This window comes from Rhinolophus hipposideros (genome assembly GCF_964194185.1).
Source record: "Rhinolophus hipposideros genome assembly, chromosome: 19".
NCBI classification, from domain to species: domain Eukaryota; kingdom Metazoa; phylum Chordata; class Mammalia; order Chiroptera; family Rhinolophidae; genus Rhinolophus; species Rhinolophus hipposideros.
Window position 1 is genome coordinate 30,304,746 of NC_138065.1, and position 14,924 is coordinate 30,319,669.

The window sequence follows — 14,924 nt, forward strand, 5'->3', positions numbered from 1 at the left end:
AGGGGAGGAGGCAAATCTTTTGAGAGGCCTGGCAAGACCTGGTGAGGTGGTACACAGAGAGACTTCCCTTTTTCAGAGCATTTACTGGTTGACTTTATTGGAAATCTTCTGAGTGGGAACAGAAAAGGTTATGTGAGGATAACCGTCCCCTACGGGGAACAAGCCACGGCAGTCTTGGGGCAGAGCAGGGACCTGTGGCACAAGAGCCTATGACCCCTTTAACGAGACCTAACATTTTCATTTTTATCTTAAAATACCGACAGTATACCAGGTACTGAGCTAAAGGTGGGAATTCAGCTATGACACGTTGGTATCTGCTTTCAGAAAATGTGTGATCCACCTAAAGAATAGCTAATAACAACCGATGTTGGTGTTTGTCAGACCCTGCCCGAGTACTTTATGTACATTGTCTTGTTGTAACCCCCAGAATAGTTTGTAACATAGGCACAGTTATCTCCATTTTACAGACAGGAAGCTGGGTTCACTGCACCCACCTGTCTGTGCAGAATGAGGAGTATAGGGAGGGAAGGACAGAGGGAGGGAGAGAATGGAGGGGACAGGGGACCCTCTGTTGGTTTTCAGGTATGTACTTATGTAAATCCTGCTTTCTCATAGGATTAGGGGCAGCCAAATGGCACATTTTTGTTCTCTCACCTTTTTGAAGACTGGGATTTATTTTTATTTCAAAGACAGGACAGTTCTTTGGCAAGAGTGAAGACTGGAACTTGAGAAAGAGTTATTTCCTTAGGCTGCAGAAAGGGATAGAGAGAAGAGAACTGAGGTGGGTTTATTTTGTTTTTATTTAAAGAAGATTTGGCATTTTTCAAGAGAGAGAAGTTGTGGGAATGAGGTAGCTTTAAGTATAAGGAAGGGACGTTTTCTGATCTGGCTTGTTGATCAGATGGTTTGGGGTTCTCATGGCAGGTGGGCCCCTTGTCGCAGGAGCAGCTGGTGGTGCCATCCGTCTCCTGGGGTGAAGCCGGCTTGGTATGCCCCGTTTCTGAACGAGTCCTGCTTTGTGAACTTGAACATATTTTCTAGGGTTAGAAAATAGACTCAGCTAGTATCTCTATAACAGGAGGCAGTGAATGATTTATTTTAAAACTATGAACCTTTTTTCCACTTGCCCCGGGCAGCCCTTCATCCTGCCCACGTTTAAGCCATAACCTGTAGGGGTAAGGTGGAGTTAGAAGGCTCTGCGGACCTGAGGGAAGGACAGAGGTAAGGAGAGCATAGAAGGGACAGAGGACGTGTCCTACAAAACGGACGTGAAACATTGGAACAAGGACCCAAGGACCTGAGGCTAAGGGAACTAAGTGAAGAGCAAAGTACTTATTGTTGGAATTTTAATTTTTAATTCATTAAAATAATAAAGATGGATTTTCCCCATGAGATGGGATGAGGTGCCATGTGGCTCAGACACAGGAAGATGGAACATCTCAAGTTCCTTCCAGCTGTGTGATTTTGTTCTATTTTCTGGTTGTCCCTACCCTGACTTCCCAGGTAGTTTCAAAGCAAGGATCAGCTTCCTTTTAAATTACAGTTGTGTGCAGGATCAGCTTCAGATAGAACCAAAGAGAAAATCCTATCTTCAAATCATTGCACCATCTTCCTTTGCACCTTGTTGACAGAGAAAGGAAGCAGATGAATGTGGATGAGGGAGCCTCTTTCAGGAACTGAGGGCTTCCCAACCGAGCAGCAGAAATGCTTCTTTCAGAATAAGCAGCACAGAGTTCCGCTGCCCTCCCTCCCTCCCTCTGGGGACTCACACTGGCTGGTTGCTATGGATACAGGCAACTGAGGCTCCCCTGGGGCAGTGGCTGCAGTGGAGGTGAGAGGCTGTTTGTTTGCATGATGTGGAGCCTGGCGTTAGTAGCTCAGTGATGGAGCCTCAGGCAGGCACCAGCCTTGCCTGAGCCCCCACCTGTCCCCCACCCCCACTCCAGGTGGCTCAGCCCAGTGAGGTGTGCACCTGAGGTAGGCCACATCTGTGCGGATCTGCTGTGCTTTAGGTGGTTGGTGGGGGTCAGTTCCAGGTGGGAGGCCTGACCATCAGCGACGGACGCACAGTTCTCTTTTCTTATTTTGGAGCCTACCAGAACTAATGCCAATACCGTCTCAGTCCCAGGAAGGCATTTCTGGATTGGAAGCACGACCCAGTGAAGCTTTACTGAGTGGCGCTCTGTCCTGGGGGTTGAAGGGAAGGTATCGGAAAGTAGGGGAACATGGTTACCGTCATCAGGGAGCTCTTGGCGTGAGAGAGGAGACAGCCCTATCCTCAGTGAGCTCCCAGCCTGTTGGGGACAACCAGATGCACACAAAGGACACGGGAAGTGGACAAAGACAAAAAAGGAAAAACCCCGTCACTTCCTTGTTTCAGACCATCCAATGGTCTCCCATCACTTCCCATAGTCAGACTGTGGTGTACCCATTAATACGTGTCTACCCCGCACTCCTCCAGCCTCATGACCACCCTTCCTGCAGCTCTTCTTCTGCAAGGAAGTAGAGGGCTTTGGGCTCTTCCTCAGGATTCCAGCTGGCTGCTGCCCTTGGCCCCTTCCTTGCTGTTCCCTTGGCCTGGAGCTGCTTTCCCATCACCTTCCAGCTCACTCACTTCTTCACCTTGTTTATTCAGGCCTCTGCTGTGATATTTCCTGACCATGTCTGTCAAACCAGCCCTTCCTTTCTCCCCACATCCTCACTTACCCTCTTTCCCTGCCTTACTTTTCTTCACAGCTATTTTCACTATCAGCATTTACATTATTTACTTGTCTATTGTTTGATTACCTGTCTCTACTTCTGGAAGGTCAGCTTCTCCAGTCCTGGGACAGTGTCTTGTTTACCGCTGAGTGCCATTGCCAAGAGCATCGTCTGGCACATGTGAGGTGCTCAATAAATATTGGATGAATGAATGACAACTGTGTAGCTCATGGTTCTCATTGATTTCTGTGAGAATGTTGACAATGAGCTTTATTATTCTACCAGTTGGAAAGATAAAACTTCTTGTTTGCAATTCTAATTTGCAACTGAAAGACATTTTTCTTAAAATTAGATTTTGTTTTTTTAAGATAGTATCTCTCACACTGGGGTATACAGACCCCTGGAGGTTCTTAGATACGCTCTTGGGAGTGCCTGGATATTTTCTTCCTTTGGAAGATGTCTGTATGTTAGTCAAGTTTGGGAAATCCGCGTGTAGCTGCTGAAAATCATGTTTATAAGTGCTTGCGAGTCCATTGGAGGTGGCCCGGGGTGGATGTTCTGGAAAGCACATCTTGAGCAAGAGTTGGAAGGAAGGTGCAGTTCTTCATATAATACAGAAGAGCATTGGATGACTTGCTTTGAGGACCTGGTTTGTAATGCTAAGAGGCCCTACAGGGCAAGCCCTCAAGGGCCATTGGGTAGCATGTCTGCCTGGCTGAGATGGAGTCTGAACTCGGCTAGAACAAGGTGAAGCATTTAAGTCCAGGGCACTTCATGCCCTGAAAACCTGATTTGAGTGACAGCTGTGCGGGGCTGGGACTGTGCTGGAGTGGTGACCCATAAACTCTGTTCTCTGTTCCCTTCCCCATCATTTACATCTCACTGAAGTCATGTTGGCATGATGGCCCCTCCAGGGAGCTCTGACCCCCCTCCTGTGGCCTGCAGCAGGCGTGGAGTGTGTGCAGGAGTCAGCTGGCAGGTGGAAGATGACCCAGCCCTTGGGAGGACAGTCCCAGATCACCAGCTTGCAGTCCTTTGTTTAACTGGGAATCAACCAGGCCAGAGGTCAGCATTTTCCTTGGAAGACTGTCAGGGTTGAGGGGGAACAGGGTCAGATTCCCAGGGAGTGGGCGGAATAAGGGCATATCTCCTGCATCAGCTCTCCACTGTCTGCAGCCTGGCTGGTGCCAGCAGCATGTGACTGGCAAGGCAGTTTCTGCAGCCTGGTCACAGAACTGTAGACCTGGGCACGTGGGAGGCCCTTTTATAAGCCATGCGGTAACCTCTTTGTCGTAGAGATGAGGTGCAGACCAGAAAGTTACTGATGAGTTTCTTGGGTGTCCCAATACCCAGCCCAGTGCTCCTCCAGCCACGTGCTTGGGTGTCCCAATACCCAGCCCAGTGCTCCTCCTGCCACGTCCTCTTTGGGACAGGAACCCAGATGGGCACTCAGACATGGGTAACAGTGCTTCAGCAGCTCAGTCTCCGCGTGTGCAGCTCACTCGGAAGCATTAAGGTCAGCTTTGGGAGGTTAAAATAAATGTTTTCCTCTCTCTGCTGCAGTGACACTTATCCTCCTTGGGCAATGGCTTTGATGTGGCTTCCTGTCAGGGTGGTGGAAGGCATTGGGCTTCAGGCAGGACTGTGTCTGGGGGACTCTCAGCCCTATGGGTACTGTGTGTGTATAGAGTGGCTCTGACATGGAAAGGCAGCTAGGCCTGAGGAAGAGGAGGGCTGTGCCCTGCAAGGCTCTGCCCTTCCCTGGCAACCAGCTTCCTCCACCTCCCCCAGGTCTTCCAGCGTCAGTCATCTCGGTGGTGGTCCCTAAAACCACTTCCTGGGTTTTGAGGTCCCTTCTTCCTGCCTGCCCCTGAGCCTGGAGGGTGGGAGAGTGTGGAGGTTAAGAAAGAAGCAAGAGAGTGGGGCTGAGGCTGGGGCACGGAGGGCACCTGAAGCAGAAGAGAAGATGAGGGTGTTCTCACTTAGTAATCTGGAGTCTTGAGGAAGGAGTGATGTCTAAGTGTTACAAGCGCTGCTTTTGGAGTCCAGGAGACATATATTTGCACTGAGCTCTTCCCCTTGACCTTGGTTAGGTTACTTAACCTTTTGGACTCTCAGTTTCCTTATCTCAAAAGGGAGTTAATAGCACCTCACACATTGTACTGTGATGACGATGCATGGAGAGGATACGCATCAACAGAGTATCAGGCAAGTGCCCAACGCCAGCAGGGAAACATGGTCATGTAACTTAGCATTATCATTGTCACCACGTGATTGCCGAGTGTCTACTCTGTGCCCAACACTATGCCGGATGTTATGGAAAATAACGAGACTTGCACACATCAGCCACTGGGCAAGTAGTATGACTAGAGAGGTAATTATACATGAAATAGAGGGCAGTGCAAGGCATACGTATAAATCTAAAATGAGGAGATGTAGACCATAGGGTTTTGGGGAGAGAGCCATAAGGGAAGATGACTTTAAAGCTCTTTTGAGGAGTTGAGGGTGGGATTAGGAAAAAGCTTTGATGTAGATGCAAAGTAATATTCCACTTCTAGTGTCTCCCCTTAGAGTGAACAGTAGAATAACACAGGGTAGAGTGAGGAAGGAGTCCTCTGCTGAGGGGCCAGGCAGAAGTTCTGGGGGGCCCGCAGCCTGGGGACTAGAACCCGCCCCTCCTCCCTGCCCACTGGGTGCCTCCTTCTCAAAGACCAGAAGGCTAGATGGAGGAGGAATCTTCCACCCTCTTTGCTCTCACTGGACTCTGTGGGATGTTTGAAATATTTTGAAACCCACCAAAGGAGAAAGAATTGAGCAGGACTGGTGCCAAAATATTCAGTAAATTCAAAAGAGCCTTTTGTCAGATTAAGAATGCAGCTGGGCTGTAGCCTCCTCTTCTGATCTGACCTCACACCCTGGTGGGTTGGGCCTTCCATTCTTGTCCACTCCCGGGTTCAAAGGTCGTGCCTGTTTGGGAGTCTTTAGGAAAATTAGTTTCTGGTTCCACCTGTGAGTTGTATTGCCTTCAACAAATCAGTCAGCCTCTCTGGTCTCCGTTGCCTCACCTGTGAAATGGCAATGAAAGTTCCAGTCCCTTTGAAGAGTGAGTGCTGACAGGATGGTCTCTTGCTCCACCTCCAGCTCTCAGGTCTGAAGCTGGATGAGGGAGTGTTGTCCCCTTCCATACGGGCACTCTGGGATGCCAAACATGTAATTCTGTGATTCTCCAAAACACATTTACGCTCCACTTTGGAATTTGCTGTTAAGCCTGTGGCACATTCTTTTAATTTCCTCAGCAATGTGCAGTCTTCTTCCTTTTAGAGGGAATTTGATTTCTGGAAGCAGCCTCATCAGGACTGTAAGTATATGATCAAGCTATATGGGGATACTTTGAGTTCCAAACAAATGAAGCTAATTTCATTTGGCTTCCAAACAGACTCAGAAGTCGGCTCCAAATGAAATTTCAAAAATGTTTTGAGTAAGAACTGCATCCTTAGAACACAGGTGGTAGGCACTTATAATTTTAAGAACAGCACTCAATTGGATACATTAATTCTGATTTTTTAAAAATAAATTTGCTTCTTTATGTTTATACCTTATGTTTTTAAAATGTGAGCGTCCTGGTCATTCCTGGTCATTTCCTAATGAATGTATTTTATGTGTTTGGATATTTGTGCTTTTCATTTTCTTAAAAGTATGGCCTACTCAGATCATTAGCAGTTAGAAAAACATAAAATGTCCTATCTCAGTGGCTCTCAAACCTATCTTGGCTCGTTCAGAACCAGATGGCTGGGCTCTCACTCAGAGTTTCTGGTTCAGTGAGTCTGGGGTAAGGCTTGGTAATTTGCATTTTCATATATCCCCAGGTGATGTTGCTTCTTTGAGACCATATTTTGAGAACCCCTAGCCTAGATGAAAGGGGCTTTGGTGATCTAATCCGACCCCTTTATTGTATGTATGTGTAAACTGCGGCATGGGAAGAAGTGACTCCCTTGCCAAGTATCATCTAACTAGTTTAGTGACAAAGCTTGAACTGGACCCTAGGCATTCAATATGCCCAGTCTAGTTGGAGACTAGTTAACATGACTGTAGGTTTTTGAAGTTTTGCAGGACTTTCCTGATTTCAAATAACCTGGCCTCATATCCCCTTTAATACAACTGTGTTGTGATATTTATTTCCCCATGGGAATAGCTTATGCTTGATTTGCCTTTCAAAAAAATTGTGATAAAATATATACAGCATACAGTTTACCATTTTAACCATTTTAAAGGGTACAGTTCTTTAAACCCTGTGGCGTTAAGTATGACCACGTTGTTGTGCGGCACTCGCCACCATCCATCTCCAGAATTCTTTCATCTTTCCAAATTGGAATTCTATATCCATTAAACAATAACTTCCTGTAAGGCTTGCGGCGAGATAATGAAGCTAAGAGAGTCAGGTGGGTTGAGAAAGGTGAGTGCTTTATTCTGCGCCCCGGCCGAGGTTCACCGGTCTGCAGACGGGGCGGTGAAGTCGCGCCCAGGGCCGAGCGAGGGAGGCATGTATGCGATTTTTGGGGTGGGGGTTGGCTGAGTGAGGTGGTAGATGGGCAGGCCCCCCAGCGCAAGTCGGGCGCGAGCGGCTGCATCCGGAGTTGTTTATCACACCAGTGGTCTGCTGCCTCTTCGGGGAAACGCCAGGGGCCCCAGTTTCCATCATGCGAGGAGGGGTCTGACGTGGCTCCTGGCCGCTGTGACCATGCCCGTAGCTGACATAACACATAGCACATAACATTTCCCCTCCCCCAAGCCCCAGTAACCCCCATTCTACGTTCTGTCTCTATGAATTTAACTACTCTAGGTCCCTTGTCTAAGTGGAATCATACAATATTTGTCCTTTTATGACTGGTTTATTTCACTTAGCATAATGTCTTCAACGTTCATCATCCATGTTGTACCATGTGTCAGAGTTTCCTTTCTTTTTAAAGCTGAATAATATTTCATTGTATGAATTGAGCACATTTTGTTTACCCATTCATCCCTCGATGGACACCTGGGCTGCTTCCGCCTCTTGGCTGCCACGGACACAGGTGTGCACATAGCTCTTTGCGTCCCTGCTTTCAGTTCTTTTGGGTAAATATCCAGAAATGAGATTGCTGGATCATGTACCAATTCTATGTTTAATTTTTTGAGGAACCTGATTTGCTTTTGACTTTGACATTTTAAGGCTAGAAATAGGGATCTGCTGTTAACAAATTACGCATACTTTTTTACTTATGATAGGGTTACGTCTCAACAAACCCATCGTAAGTTGAAAATATGTCGAATATGTATTTAATGCATCTAACCTACCAAACATCATAACTTGGCCTGGAGTAGATCCACCATTGTAAAATCAAAAAATCTTAAGTCAAACCATCCTAAGTCAAGTCAGGAACTGTCTGTAGCGGATAAACAGAGCCCAAACTGTCCCTGGCTCCTACCCATCTGGTGCTAAGGTTGGAAGGTTAATCAGCTGCCCTGAGGCCGTGTGATAAAGTGACCCTGTTATATATTCACAGTTTACTACCAGAGACTGCAAATGGTGTCCTGGGTTTTCTCTCTTCCACTCCTTGGCTCTCCTCTGACTTTGCTCTCACCAGTCTCCATTCATAGTTGTCTCCCTCTTTTCTTGGGAGGCATTTATCTTTCTATTCCTGTCCACCAAATCTCACCAGCCCCCAAACTGGCCCACTGCATTGCAGAATGAAGTCTGGAACCAATGGGTCCGACCCATTGCTCTGCACCTTCAATTCTCTAGGTGGAGTACAACTGTAATGCGGGGGGCAGCATGTCAGGGGTGGGGTGGGGAAACCTCACATGTAGTAGAGATTAGAAATACTTACGGAAGTAATGAATGAGTGTTACAAGGGGCCTAGAATGCTGTCAGGCACTCTAGGGCTGGGCATTTCACAAGAAATAATCAACTACTGAATAGTTTTTACCCAACGGTCTCTGGGACGACACCACCTCCAGGGAATCTTGTGCTGCCCTGGAATGAAAGGGGCCCATTGGGAATCCTAGTGCCTTCTGCTTCTAAATAGGTGCCAGCCTGAGGGTTGGAGCATGTGTCTTCCTTGGGATCCACTCTTATTTGGAGGGATCCAGGGCTGCAACTCCCCAAATCAGCAGAGTGTTGGGAACTGAAGGAGAAGAAAAAACAGGCTCCAGATTTGTCAATTCACTGTTCCAGCCAAAGTTTACAAAAATCTAGTGTCTCTTCAGCTGACTCCAGAGGATATTGTGATACCTCAAAACAAAAATTATGATATTTTTAAGTTTAAGGAATTAATACTATATAGCATTTACTTCCTAGTTGATTTAAAGATTCCTTCTGTCAATGAGGTTAAATCAATCACAACTAGGTGTAGAACTCCTAAAAGGCCCATAGCCATTTTCCAGCCTTCTTTCCAGGGGCAGTTAACTGAGTGGCTGAGTTACTTTATTTATTTATTTATTTATTTATGTATGTATGTATGTATGTATGTATTTATTTATTTCTTTAAACCAATAAGATGCCCATTATTGATGTCATCAGAAATTACTCTTTTGGTCTAGTTCTAGCGGTCCATTATCCAGGTTAACAGAGGGGAAAAGTGAAGCAGATGGTAGTTAATCCACAGAATCTCCATTGGCTCATAGTAGCATCATTTCTGTTTATTCTGTGTCAGCAGATGATAACTGCCTTTCTGTATAGAGTTTTATGGTTTACAATTCACTTTTACCGACATGTCTCTATACAGTAATAAATGTCTTGTCAGATCCAAGGACTTTGAGTTTCTCTTCCTGCAGGCAATTTTCCCAGAAGGATGTAGGCCACACATCCACCTCCAAGGTGTATTACCCTTGCTTCCTTCCCTCGGGTTAGAATGGAGGCATCTAAGAGTTCCCAGACCCCAGGAACAATCAGGGAAAGTAAATGTCCTGAGTGGTAACTGATGATGTCTTTTTGGCTGCTGGGAGCTGTCATCAGGTCTTCAGAGTACAAATTTGTAGAATCCGTTAACATCAATGCCTGCTGCTAATTGTAACCAGATCCCACCTTATCTCAGCATCATGTTGCAGCTTAAAAGGGCAGTTCCCCTCCACCAGCTGGCTGCTCTTTCCTGCTGCTGTGAGTGTAAAAACCAGAGGATGTTTCTTTCATGAAGGCTGTAACAGAGTCACCGAATGAGACCAGCAAGGTCTTGGTGGGCTCCCCTGTCTGAGAGCTGCCCTCCCTCATCTGCTCAGGATACAGCAGAGCACTCAAGCAAGTGTGGCTGACTTGTTGGTGTTAGACCTGCGGGAAGAGTTAGCAGCTTTTTAGACCCCTGCAATGGAGGCCATGGTAACATTCATCCCTTCTTCCATCCATTCATCCAGGTAGTGTTTGCTGAGCATGTGCTTGTACTGGCAGCGGGCCGGGGCCAGAGCTGTGTGAGACCTGGTGTGTGCCTTCACGGGGCCTCCAGTGTACCTGAGACCATACTATGGTCCTGGAGAACCTAGGCAGCAGTACAAGGTACGCCTTAGGGCAACCATCCTCACCATTTTATAGGTAATAAAGGTGATGGGTAAGACTCAAGCTCCTGCTCCAAAACTAGGCATGGAAAAAAAAGCAGGAACCAGGGAGAAGCGAACTATTTTAAGCCTAAGTAAAGATACTTAAGAAAAACAGTGTCTGTGTCTGTAGAAAGCAGGGCCCTTTTCCAAAGGGGGTGTTAGAGTGGCAGTGCATGCATCCTCTGGTGCTTGCCCAGTGGTCTGTGCGCAGTAGGGTCAGGCCTTCTTTAGGCAAACATAGTGGGATGGGTACAGAAGATATTAACTGAGAGCCAAATAAATTTGAATCTACATTGAAGCCGCTACACATAAGGTGCCTGAAGTCATATATGAGGATAGAATGTAAAGTTCTCCCTGATGGGATCCTAGATTACTTGGCATCTTGGCCTGGAGTCCCTAGAACAGAGCCAAAGGCAAAGGCTATCAGAGAGTGCAATCCAGAGAATAGAGTGAGGAAGAGGCCAGAGGCAGGGAAAGACAGTGAGCCAAGGTGAGGATATGTTACTGGTCTGGCCACCACTTGGTATCAAGCCCAACCAATGGCTCAGCCTTTCAGGACTGCAGAAAATCACTGCTCATCAGGACAGTGAGTAGAGGAAGGGCTACCTTCTCCCACTGGCCAAAGGCTTGTCTCATTGAGCATTAAGTGAATTCTGGGTTGCACATGGATAGGCCTGCTTTGTCTCACCCCTCAGTGTCAATTGGAAGTCCCAGGACTGGAAGCAAGAGATACAGTAAGTAGGCATAGATCTAGGCACTGTGGGGTGGTGCTTGTGTGAAGTGGGTAATTCTCAGAGATGGTCACTACAGCAGTGTCTGGAGCTGGAAGAAAAGGCCAGAGGCTCAGATGCACTTGCCAACACACCTGTACACCCAGTGAACAGGAGGCAAGATAGATTTTCTTTTAAAACCAGCTGAAGTGTGGGGCCTCGAATGGGGCTGGGATGGGGTGGGGGCCAGGAAGCATTACTGGGTTTTTGTGGGAGATAGAGATGAAGGGGATACATGCCCAGGTAAGCAGCAGAGGTTTGGCTGCCACTTAGTCTGTTGTGGCCAAACCTCTGGTCAAATTAACCCGATCTACAAGGAAACCATTATCGTCTCCAGTTCTGACCTCTGTGGAGCTCTGCACCTACCCCAGCTCAGGGAAAAAGATTTTGTGGGCTCCTCCGTTAACACTGGGCATCAAGGATGTGCCCTGTATTGGTACAGGCATGTGATACTATTTTTTTGTATTTGAGTAAATAAAGGAGCCCCGTAGCACGCAATATATAAGGTAGCTCAGAGTTGGTAAAATTAACACATGTTGAATAAAAGTAAATTCTCTGACACTGACTACACATCTGAACATTGCATTTGCGAGGTGACATTCACCTTCATTTACCCTCTTGAATAGTTAACTCCTTCCTTCCTTGGACTCTTAAGACTTTCAGTTCTTGAGTAAAAGTAGCAACACTGTCTACTACCGTGTTAGTTATTGATTACTATACAACAAGCCACCCAAAATTTAGGGGCTTAAAACAACACCCAAATCATTTATTCACATAAATCTGTGGATTAATAATTTAAGCCGGACTTGGCCGGGACATTCTTTCGAGTGTCATGCCTGGAGCCTTATGTGGCTGTAGTCACTTGGTGGCCCAGATGGGGTTGGATGATCTGAGTTGGCCTCACATGTGCTGCTCTCTCGGCTGTGTTGTCCAAGATGGCAGCAAGTAGTCACATGTAGCTATTGAGCACTTGAAATGTGGCTGGTCTGATTTGAGATGTGTGGTAAATGTAAAATACACAATGGATTTTGAAGATTTAGTAACTGTGTCTAATGGAAACTGTCATTTAATAATTTTTTGTATTGGTTACATGTTGAAACAATAATATTTTGAATTTGGGTTAAATACAATATATTAAAATTAATTTCACCTGTTTCTATTTTACTTGCTTCTTTTCAGTTTTTTAATATGACTATTAGAAAATTAAAAATTACGTATGTGGCTTACATTATTATGTTTCTATTGGACCATATGAATGAAATAAAATAGTCACATTATAAATGGAATCATGACTTCACAGTTTACCATATAAATGATGAAATAGATATATGGTGCTACCTTTCACCTCTGGCCCATACATTTCACTTCTGGTGGAAGAAGGATCTTGAATCATTTAAGGACAGAGAGCCTGGGCTAGGATGCAGAGTCTTGTTTTGCCACACCCTTGGTATGTGAAAGAAGGAAACAAAAGCTCAGGGGTTAGGTGACTTGGTAAGAACTAGAACCCAGGACTCCTGCCACCCAGGCCTTAGCTACGCTGCTTATGCTCTTCACTCACACTTGGTGGAATCCCAGGTTTCTCAGTGGACCATCTGATTGTCCATCTTAGATGCTTTCTTCTTTCTAGACACCCCCAAATTCTCCCCTATCCCCATCACATCTCATGCCTTCATGCCACAAGCAGCCAGATAGTTTATACTCAATCCCAAGCACCAGAAGCAGATGCAGTAGGTTAGAGTCCTGCACTTCGACATTCTGCTCTAATCATTTGATGTTCACTCACCTAATCTGACAAATGGGACAAGACTGGAAGTAGGACCCCCAAACCAATCTGGAAGCAAGAATGAAAAGGAGAGACTATAATTACTGACAGTCAGTGGGCTAGGCTAAAGCACCTAGCCTTTTGACCAAATGCTTCAAGGTCCTAAAGAAGGCTGCAGTTTCTGTGGCCACAACAAAGCAGAACTATACCAGACACCTTGCGGGAAGAAGCTCAAAGATAATTACTGTTCGGCAGTAGGAAAACAATTATCAGATTTTATAGTGATCAAGTTGAGACTTGAACTAAAGCACAGCAGGATGCATGAATAGTAAGGGACAGAGTAAGTAGATACGTAGGAGCCAGAAGAGGTAGGAATTGGATGGGGAGGCTCAGAGAGGGAGATGAGTCTGGTTCTCAAGTGTAGCTAGGTGAGCCTGCTGGATGATGGTGTCATCCACTGATAATGTGACTAGAAGGAGGAGGAGGAGGAGGAGAAGGTTTGGTAGAGAGGATCATGGATCTGGTGTTCTTTTTAAGGCACCTATGGGAGATCCAAATGGAGATGGTCCATAAACAGCTGGAGATAGGATTTAATTGTGTGAGAGAAGGAAGAACACAGGAAACAGATATGGGAGTCATTGTTCAGTAGGAGGTGGTTGAAACGATTGGTGGAGATAAGATTCTCCAGGGGAATTGTGGAGACTAAGAAGACACTGCTGAGAGTGAGACCCTGGGAAGTAGCTGTGTTTGAAGCGCAGGAAAAGGAAGCAGAATCTTTCAAGAAGACCAAGACATGATCTAGCAACAAGGTTCCAATCTGTAATTGCTAAAGAGAAGCAGAAAGATTCCTAGGACGTAGTGGGCCCTGTGATGCTCATCCTTTTATTCCCCAAAGGACTTTGTTCGTAGAAGACACACAATTAATGTTTGTAAAGTTAGATTAAGTTGTGTTGTGTTGCACTGCACTGATTTGAGCTGAATTGAGTTACTGTTTCCTGGGCCGCTCCAGCAGTTCTAGGCTCTCTCCCACCCCCGTCCAGCTGCTTCCCTCTTCCCTCCTCTTATTCACTAAGTCCATTATGCAGCAAGAACTTTGTTACCCCATTAAACATTTCAGGGTCTTAGTAAAAGCTGGTGAATTATCCCACCAATTACCATTCACCTGCCTTCAGGTGACTGCACAGAATGCTCAGATAATGGAGGCTTCAAATAACATTTAATCACCTCTCATAATAAGCAGTCTGAAGGTAGGTGGGTTTAGGTTTGTGGAGGACTTCAGTTACAAAGGACCCAGGCTTTTTTTGTCTTTCCACTTTGTTATCTTTGGTTTGTCAACTCTTAGTCTGTAGGTTTATCATCTCATGGTTATGAGATAGCAGCCATAATTCCAAGCATCATGGTCTAAAATATAGCCAAGTTCTTTGTAGGAATACTAGTCAGGCCCGTATCTTTGACAGAGAAAATAATCTTTATCAGAAGTTTTCCCAGCTGACTTCCTCTTATGTCTAATTGGCCAACTTGGCCATATGTCCATCCTTAAACCAACCACTAGCAAAGGGGAATGGTGTTACCATGCTGGCTTAACCAAATCATAGCTCGCTCATCCCTTGGAGCTGGAGAAAGAGCCACCTTCCCTGAGCATGGTACCACCGAAACAAACAAACAAACAAAGGTCTCATAAACTAGGGAAGAAGGAGGGAATGACTATTGGGTAGGAAACCAATGCTGTCTTCCATACCCATATTTTTTGGTCCTTGTAACATTTGTCCTTTATGCCTTTTACGATCTTATTAGGGGGGATACGATAAATAGGAAATAGAAGTAAGGTTGGAAAACATTCGATTCAACATTTATTGAGTGCTTATATGTTTCAAGAACAATTACTTCACCACTGAGGCAGGTAACCGGTCAGATTTTAAAAATACTGCATTGATCTTCTGCCTGTCACTTCCTGTTGGCCTCTGTTACCCTTGGATATCTACCCTGCTTGGAGACTGAACCAACCCCCTGGGTTCTGCTCAGTTATGAAACAATGTTGTGGCCAGTTCCCTCACCATCTTGGTGGGTGCAGCTCACCCTGACTTTGCTAATCCTGTATTCCCATCATTCTTGTTCTGTTTATGATGGAC

The 14,924-nt window shown here is 45.8% G+C and overlaps 1 protein-coding gene across 25 annotated transcripts in view; it reads left to right on the forward strand.

The window, feature by feature from the left end:
• NFASC (neurofascin) overlaps positions 1–14,924 on the forward strand; it is a gene marked incomplete at its 3' end in the record, with an annotated part of 189,908 nt that overhangs the window by 40,486 nt on the left and 134,498 nt on the right. Inside the window, exon 1 of one of the 25 annotated variants that reach the window (XM_081025959.1) lies at positions 10,202–10,222. The exons of the other annotated variants lie outside the window; for them this stretch is intronic. Of the gene's footprint in view, positions 1–10,201; positions 10,223–14,924 lie in introns of those variants that run through there. 25 annotated transcript variants of the gene reach the window in all.